The following is an 8,371-nucleotide window of genomic DNA, read 5'->3' on the forward strand; positions in this document are numbered from 1 at the left end:
GTTTGCCACTGGAAACATCCCGCTATGATGTGTGCTCAGCTCCCGATTGGATGTCATAGAAGGGGAGCGGGCGCAGGACGTACCTATATGCCTTGCGTCCTTAAGGGGTACCCCGCACCTAGACATGTTATCCCCTATCCAAAGGATAGGGGATAAGATGTCTGGCCGCTGGGCCCCCTCCAGCCCGGCACCCCAGTGTTTTGAACATTTATGTTCAGAACGGCGGTTTCTGGAGCGGCCATTGTTGTGACATCAAGCCCCCTCCAGTCATATCTATTGGAGGGACGTGATGACCACAGCCACCACACCCCCTCCCATAGACATGAGAGGTTTAACGATTTAAAGACTGTTTGTGTGCGAGAATGGGCCAAAATCACACCGGAGCAATGCATGCGACTAGTGTCTCTATACAGGAGGCATCTTGAAGCTGTCATTACCAACAAAGGTTTTTGTACAAAGTATTAAATAAATGTATGTGTGTTTAATACTTTTCCCTGTGTCATTTCACTTTATTACACATAAGTTAATTTCTAAGCTTATTTGTTTTTGGTTTCTTTGTATAAATTACTTGGGTTGTTCACCAACATCTGGTGAAAACTTCATGTCCGTAGCACCTTTGGAAATATATTTAGTGAGAAAAATGGTAATGTGTTCAATACTTATTTCACTCGCTGTTGTTGGCATATTGAAGTCAGATGACTGAGCTGATCAGACACAGCCCATCTAAAATGAAGCATGCAGAGAATTGCTGGCATGTGAGGATCAGCAAGGACATATACATGACTCCCCAAAGGCAGCCTCTCTGGTGATTTCTGTCACAATGTAATTAGCAATGAGCAAAGCGCTTGCCTTGCCTGCTGCCTCCAGCCACGATGCAATGATTATCCACAGCATTTCACATCCTGTATAGTAAACCTTATGAACTCATACTCCACATCCACTGTATTACAGAAAAGCAGAGAGGCCATGTTTTATCAGTTTAGTCCATATTCAGGAGCACAATGTAAATGTAACTCACTTACCTCCTGTCCTGTCACATACATAGGCCAGTTAAGGGCAAGCGTATTATGGACATTTTATAGGGGTACTCCACCCCCTGCCGCTAGGGACCCTCCAAGATCCCCCTGCTGCACCCAGAGATCTCAGCTGCAGCACCCCAGACATCTGGTGCACAGAGCGAACTTCACTCCATTCCAGATGACTGGCAATGTGGGGAAGAGGCTCGTGACATCACAGCAACGCCCCCTCAATGCAAGTCTATGGCAGGGGGCATGATGGCCGCCACGCCCCCTCCCATAGATTTGCATTGAGGGGATCGCGGCCGTGATGTCATGAGCAGGGTGTGACCGTGACGTCATGAGACTCCGCATCACCACTCATCCGGCATGGATCGAAATTTGCTCCATGCCCCGGATGTCTGGGGTGCTGCAGCCGAGATCGCTGGGGTCCCCATCCTTTGGATAGGGGATAAGATGTCTGGGGGCAGAGTGCCTCTTTAAGACCAAGCACGACTACAGGTATAATGTCCTGAACTGAAACTATCATAGACTCCTATGAAGCTTTCAGTGCAGGCCTGTGGTTGGACTTGCATCTTTAAGGGTATGTTCACACAGCAGAAGGTCTGCCAGGAAAATGGAGATTTATAAAAAACTGAAAAACAGATATTTTGCTAAAATAGAGTTGAAAACATGGTGCACGCACACTTGTGGGTAATGTCCTTTCTCCCACATGTTTATTGTACAGGGTGGGCCATTTATATGGATGCACCTTAATAAAATGGGAATGGTTATGGAATGGAGTATGTAACAGTTCTGAATAATGGCATAACTGGCTGGCTCTAACACATTTATATTTATTATTTTAAAGCCCAATTTATTCCAGGGCACTAAACATATAACTTACATAGCATGACAAAGTACTGGGTGGGCCATTTATATGGATACACCTTAATAAAATGGGAATGGTTGGTGATATTAACTTCCTGTTTGTGGCACATTAGTATATGTGAGGGGGAAAACTTTTCAAGATGGGTGGTGACCATGGCGGCCATTTTGAAGTTGGCCATTTTGAATCCAACTTTTGTTTTTTCAATAGGAAGAGGGTCATGTGACAACTTATTGGGAATTTCACAAGAAAAACAATGATGTGCTTGGTTTTAATGTAACTTTATTCTTTCATGAGTTATTTACAAGTTATAAAATGTGTTCAATGTGCTGCCCATTGTGTTGGATTGTCAATGCAACCCTCTTCTCCCACTCTTCACACACTGATAGCAACATTGCAGGAGAAATGCTAGCACAGGCTTCCAGTGTCTGTAGTTTCAGGTGCTGCAGAATGGGCAAAACAAAAATTGGAACAGGACCCTCAGTTTACGCAGATTTTGTTCAGTGATGAGGCAAACTTTTATGTGAATGGTGAAGTTAACAAACAAAACCACCGATATTGGTCTGACACTAACCCACATTGGATAGATCCCTCCAAGACAGTTGGAACACAAAAATTGATGGTATGATGTGGTATATGGGGTACAAAGATAGTGGGGCCATTCTTCATCAATGGAAACCTCAAGGCCACTGGATATGCGAAATTGTTACATTATGATGTGTTTCCCTCTTTATGCACTGAAGCTGGCACGTTCCCTGATTTTTTTTCAGCAAGATGGTGCACCACCACATTATGGGTGTCAGGTCCGAGCATTCCTAGATGAACAGTTTCCTGGAAAGTGGTTTGGTCCTCGTGGGCCAGTTGAATGGCCCCCAATGTCTCTGGTTCTGACCCCCTTAGACTTTTATATTTGGGGTCATCTGAAGGCAATTGTCTATGCTGTGAAGATACGAGATGTGCAGCACCTGAAACTATGGATACTGGAAGCCTGTGCTAGCATTTCTCCTGCTGTGTTTCTACCAGTGTGTGAAGAGTGGGTGAAGAGGGTTTCATTGACAATCCAACACAATGGGCAGCACATTGAACACATTTTATAAGTGGTCAGAAACTTGTAAATAACTCATGAAAGAATAAAGTTATGTTAAAACCAAGCACATCATTGTTTTTCTTGTAAAATTCCCAATAAGTTTGATGTGTCACATCACCCTCTTCCTATTGAAAAAACAAAAGTTGGATTCAAAATGGCCGACTTGAAAGTGGCCACAATGGTCACCACCCATCTTGAAAAGTTTCCCCCCTCACATATACTAATGTGCCACAAACAGGAAGTTAATATCATCAACCATTCCCATTTTATTAAGGTGCATCCATATAAATGGCCCACCCTGTACTTTGTCATGCTATGTAATTTATATGTTTAGTGTCCTGGAATAAATTGGGCTTTAAAATAATAAATATAAATGTGTTAGAGCCAGCCAGTTATGCCATTATTCAGAACTGTTACATACTGCGCTCCGGCAATTGGCACCAGCCGTGAGCGCAGTAGCCCCGTGTCCCCGGACACCGGCGGGGCCAGGATTCGCATTCGCATGCGAATCCTGGCCTGTCACTTACCCACGTCCACTCCTGCTGCGTCTCAGCGCGTCCCCGTCCCTTAGGGTGCGCGTGCGGCAGAGCTTTGAAATTTAAAGGGCCAGTGCGCCCATAATTAGTAAGTGCACCTGAACACTACATTATAAATCCCTGCACCTCCCAGACATCCCTGCCGGATCTTCAGTGCTCATTGCCTAAAGAGAAAGCATTCCCATTGCCTGTTTTGCCTACCCGTGTTACCAGACTTCCTTGCTATGTTTTTTGACTACGAACATTTGACGCCTGCCTTGACCTTCTGCTATGTTGACTACGCCTCTGTCTCATCCTCCTGTACCTCGCCTTGCCCAGTACCTGTGTGGTCAAGCCGTATCGGTGGTAGCGACCTGGGTGCCGCCTGCCACAGCAAATCCATCCTGCCTTGCAGCAGGCTCTGGTGAAGACCAGTGGCACCTTAGACTCCGCTCCTCGATAAGGTCCGAGTCATCTGCCACACAAGTAGAGGATCCATTACCTGCTCCGTGACATCCGCATCCAGCTACGTGACAAGGACTAGTGAAATATTTAGCATTTCTGTGTATATGGTGCCAATTTGATATAAGTGTACCACTTTCAAACAAAGTAAACTGCCATGCAAAAACGCTCCACAAAAACACCAAAATTGCCTCCAAGGAAAAACACAGTGGCCAGATGTTAGCAGGGAGTCAATAGGGAAACACAACTAAGTGGGTTTGGCATTATTTTCCCTGACCACGGCATTTTGCTGCTATTTGCAAATGACAGCATGCTGAGACACTGGAGTTTTTTAGGCACAAATGCCATAGATTCAGCATCCTTGGAGTAAAGTAGTTATGCATAGTATTACTACTTCCCTCCGCTGTTGTACAGTATCCAAAGTAGTATAGCGGTGCGCTGGAAACTATGTCTGCTATCAGCAGGGATGAGCTGTGCCTGTGGCTTTACAGCCCCCAACCAAATTATTCTGAGCAGTAGATATATGTCATACATCTCCTGTCCAGCAAGAATTTACTGTAAAAATAGTGATCTATATAGATCACTAGTTTATTGTAAGCCCTTAGTGAGCTGAGCACTATGCACCAGCTCACCAAGTAAAGAGTTAACTCATGCTGCTGAGCAGCACCGGTTAACCCTTTGTGGGGTATACAGTATATACAGCCATCTATAGATTGTCTTGCTACTGTTTTCAGTATATACAGCGATCACTTACCACCCAGGCTTCAGCTCCCTCCTGGTCCGCTGATTATGTCATTAGAGGCAGAGCTACAGGCCAGAGCCAGGGTGGTGAGTATGGGTCTGTTCTCATTATGCATTTTTTATAAGCATTAGCCCCAAAACAGCTAGCACTAAGCCCCGATTATTACCCCGGTACCCACCACCATAGGATACCGGTAAGAGCATATACTAACAGGCCTGGAGCTTAAAAAAATGGCGCTCCTAGCCCAAGCGTTAACAGGATGACGTTATATTTGCTGAGGAGGGCCAATAACTATGGTCTTTGCCTACCCTGGTAACATCAGGCTGTTGGTGCTTGGTTGGTATCTGGCTGAGAATGAAAATATATATTTTAATTTATATTCATATTTCATGTTTTTAACGCTCAGGCCTGTTGGTATCGGCTCTTCCCAGTATCTCAGTGGCGGTGGGTACCAGAGTAATAATTCGGGGTTAGCACCAGCTGTTTGTGGGATAACGCTGTGCCCTGGCTTAGTAATGGACTCTGATAATGACATAGCTTCCACTACTAAGCCTTAAAAATGTAATAAAAAAATAAAGAACATGACACATTAAAAATAATTTTTTATTATGAAAAAAACACTCCCCACAACCCTTCCTTATTCATTTTATTGAAAGCTATGCACCTCTGTATACTATACAGTTTCCGTGTTCTCACAGCCCCGGCGCACGTGTCCCCGCCTCCTAGGGCGTGCGTGGGCCGGAGCTCTCACTCTTAAAGGGCCAGTGCTCATTTAATCAAGATCATTTAAATATCAGCTCCTCCCTTGGTTCCCCGTCGGATCCTTGGTTGTCTATTGCCATAGTGGATGTCCTGTGTCTCTGTTACTGTGTACCTGTTCCTTGCTACCTTGCCTAACCCTGCACCTGTGCCACCTGCTCTGACCTACTGCCATCTTGCCACGTCCCCAGTCTCCTTCTGTGCTACTCCACCTCCCAGCTACCTGTGTGGACGAGTCGTGCCAGGGGTAGCCACCTGGGTGCCGCCTGCCGAAGCACGACCATCCCGCTTTGTGGCGGGCTCTGGTGAAGACCAGCGGTACCTTAGACTCTGCTCCTTGGCACGGCTCATGTCATCATCCACACAGGCCCAGAGGATCCACCACCTGCCGTGACCCGTTACGGTGAAATCTAACCTTATAATGGTGTGTCTCACTAGGTTTAAATATCTTTAAAAGTAAAAAGTGACATTTACACATAGAAATGAAATCTAAAGATCAAGACACAGCTCTGTAGGTGAAAATATATATGTATATATATATATATATATATATATATATATATATATATATATATATAGTACAGCAATGTACAGTTTTTTTTTATAATTTAAATTTTTTTTTTTATAGCAAAACAAAACAAATCACAAATCCCCTATATATAGTAGACACACACACACACACAGTGACAGTAGCCCCCTGAGGAAGGAGCGAAAGCGTGCTTGGAGTCTAGGCACAGCATCAGCAACGCACATGGGTAAGAAATATTGCAGCAATACCTACATGCCATTTTGCACAGAGGGATGATCTAGTACAGTTTGTGGGCAAGTAGTGTTGGTAACCCCCACTAGGAAATACTATAGTGCCTTACTGTGTCCAACATTGTATATAGTCCTGATGCAGAACTGATGGATGTGACCCATGGTATATTTTAAAACTTATACTATTTGCAGTTGGTTATTTGTATTATGAGATATTTGGAATGTGATGCTGGTTCTGGCAGATTTTATGTCTGTAATTCTGTGAACATCCAAATGCACAATATTTTTATTCATATTCCATTTAAAAACATATATATCTTTTTAAGACTTAATACCAACTTGGTTTCGTGATTGTATACAATAGTTGTTTATATCAAGTGGTTTCACTAGGTACACAATATGAGTCCAATAACATTGCCGTAGCACTATGTATATTAATGGGGGCAATGGTCGGCATAGCCGGTTGGAGCTATATAGTATAACACAAATTTGGTATACCGGTACAGTGGTCCCTCAACATACGATGGTAATTCGTTCCAAACGACCCATCGTTTGTCGAATCCATCGTATGTTGAGGGATCCGTGCAATGTAAAGTATAGGAAGCTGTACTCACCTGTCCCCGTCGCTCCGGACCAGGTCCTCACCGCTCCCGATGCTGTCCCATGGGCTCCCCATGCTGTCCCGCTGCTCCGGTGTCTTCTTCACGATCCTCTGGCTTCTTCCGCAACTTCTGCAGGGTCCGGGCCTCTCTTTCTGGTGACGTTATTACGCTGCTGCGCCGGCGCGGCGTGCGTAGTGACGTAATAACGACGCCGGAAAGCGAGGCCTGGACCCTGGAGAAGGTGCGCAAGACACCGGAGGATCACGAAGTGGACCCGGAGCAGCGGGAATAGGTGAGCGAACCTGCCAGGGATGCTTAAACTGCTATCCGACAGCAGCTTAAGCATTTTGCGCTGTCGGATAGCAGTTAATGCGATGGCCCCGACATATAAAAGCATCGTAAGTCGATGCTGACATCGACATGCGATGGCCTCTGAGAGGCCATCGTATGTCGATTTTATCATATGTCGGGGCCATCGCATGTCGGGGGGTTACTGTAGTTGGAATTATACGGAGGCCAGGTACATTTTTTATGATTATTATTATTATTATTTATATTATGACTACTGCAAAATTCAAGCTACATAAAAATTGTTTGATATAAAATTCACTGAGAAATAACATACCTTTTTTGTAGTCAAGGACAGCAAAAAAGTCAAGTTTACATTCACATAAACTCATATCTGTATGACCTTGATGAGACTAATAAATATATTTTTTAGGACTGCATGTGTTAAATATTTCCATATACACTGCTCAAAAAAATAAAGGGAACAATAAGATAACACATCCTAGATCTGAATGAATGAACTAATCGTATGACATACTTTCGTCTTTACATAGTAGAATGTGCTGACCACAAAATCACACAAAAATTATCAATGGAAATCAAATTTATCAACCCATGGAGGTCTGGATATGGAGTCACACTCAAAATCAAAGTGGAAAATCACACTACAGGCTGATCCAACTTTGATGTAATGTCCTTAAAACAAGTCAAAATGAGGCTCAGTAGTGTGTGTGGCCTCCACGTGCCCGTATGACCTCCCTACAATGCCGGGGCATGCTCCTGATGAGATGGCAGATGGTCTCCTGAGGGATGTCCTCCCAGACCTGGACTAAAGCATCCGCCAACTCCTGGACAGTCTGTGGTGCAACATGGCGTTGGTGGATGAAGCGAGACATGATGTCCCAGATGTGCTCAATCGGATTCAGGTCTGGGGAACAGGCAGGCCAGTCCATAGCTTCAATGCCTTCCTCTTGCTGGAACTGCTAACACACTCCAGCTACATAAGGTCTAGCATTGTCTTGCATTAGGAGGAACCAGGGCCAACCGCACCAGCATATGGGTCTGAGGATCTCATCTCTGTACCTAATGGCAGCCAGGCTACCTCTGACAAGCACATGGAGGACTGTGCGACCCCCCAAAGAAATGCCACCCCACACCATTACTGACCCACCGCATAACTGGTCATGCTGGAGGATGTTGCAGGCATCAGAACATTCTCCATGGCATCTCCAGGCTCTGTCACGTCTGTCAAATGTGCTCAGTGTGAACCTGC

The sequence above is a fragment of the Hyla sarda genome, chromosome 4 (genome assembly GCF_029499605.1).
Source record: "Hyla sarda isolate aHylSar1 chromosome 4, aHylSar1.hap1, whole genome shotgun sequence".
NCBI lineage: Eukaryota > Metazoa > Chordata > Amphibia > Anura > Hylidae > Hyla > Hyla sarda.